Source organism: Psammomys obesus, unplaced genomic scaffold (genome assembly GCF_907164565.1).
Source record: "Psammomys obesus unplaced genomic scaffold, mPsaObe1.curated_primary_1811, whole genome shotgun sequence".
Taxonomy (NCBI): Eukaryota; Metazoa; Chordata; class Mammalia; order Rodentia; family Muridae; genus Psammomys; species Psammomys obesus.
This window is the reverse complement of record NW_026596039.1, coordinates 24,897,564-24,898,461: the sequence shown is the minus strand read 5'-3', so window position 1 is coordinate 24,898,461 and position 898 is coordinate 24,897,564.

Here is an 898-nt window from a genome sequence, read left to right as displayed (position 1 = left end):
CTTTCTTTCTTTCTTTCTTTCTTTCTTTCTTTCTTTCTTTCTTTCTTCTTTCTTTCTTTCCCTCCTTCCTTCTTACTTTCTTTCTCTCTCTCTTTCTTCCTTTCTATTTTTATTTTTAATTTTTGGGATAGAGTCTTGATACGTACCATTGACTGTCCTAGAACTATGTAGCCCAGGATGGCCATGAGCTAGCCTCCTGGCTCTGTCTTTATAATTCTGTGGTTATGGGCTTGGGCCATCACACCTACACATGGATTTTTGAGGCAGAATTTCAACATGTTTGCCAGACTATCCTTGAACTCACCACTATCCTTACATCTCAGCCTCTGGAGTTCTGGGATTACAGATTTGAACCAAATAATCCAGCTTTAAACTTTAAAGCTTCTATCTATCTATCTATCTATCTATCTATCTATCTATCTATCTATCTATCTATCTCATTATTGTAGGCCCTCCCTCCTCTCCTAGTCCCATCCTCCCTCTCTCTTCCCCTTATTCCCCCTCCCCTATTCCTCAAATAAAGGGAAGCCTGTCCCACCAACCCACACCAGCACATCAAGACAATCAGGACTGAGCATGTCTTCTTCTGTGGCCAAGCAAGAGAAGTGATCAAAAAGTAGGCAACAGAGTCCTTGTTAGAGACAGCCCCCTCTCCCCTCCACTTTTTAGGGGCCCACATGATGGCCAAGCTACCTATTGGTTATGTATCTATAAGGGGCATAGGTTGAGTTCATTTATGGTCCTTGGTTGGTGGTTCAGTCTTCGTGAGCCCAGGTTAGTTAGCTCTGTTGGTCTTCTTGTGGCGCTCCTGTCCCCTCAGGGTCCTTTTTTATTTTTATTTTTTGACCATGTGTAGTTGTTATGGAAAATGTCCAGCAAGTGGCAGCAAAGGTCCTTT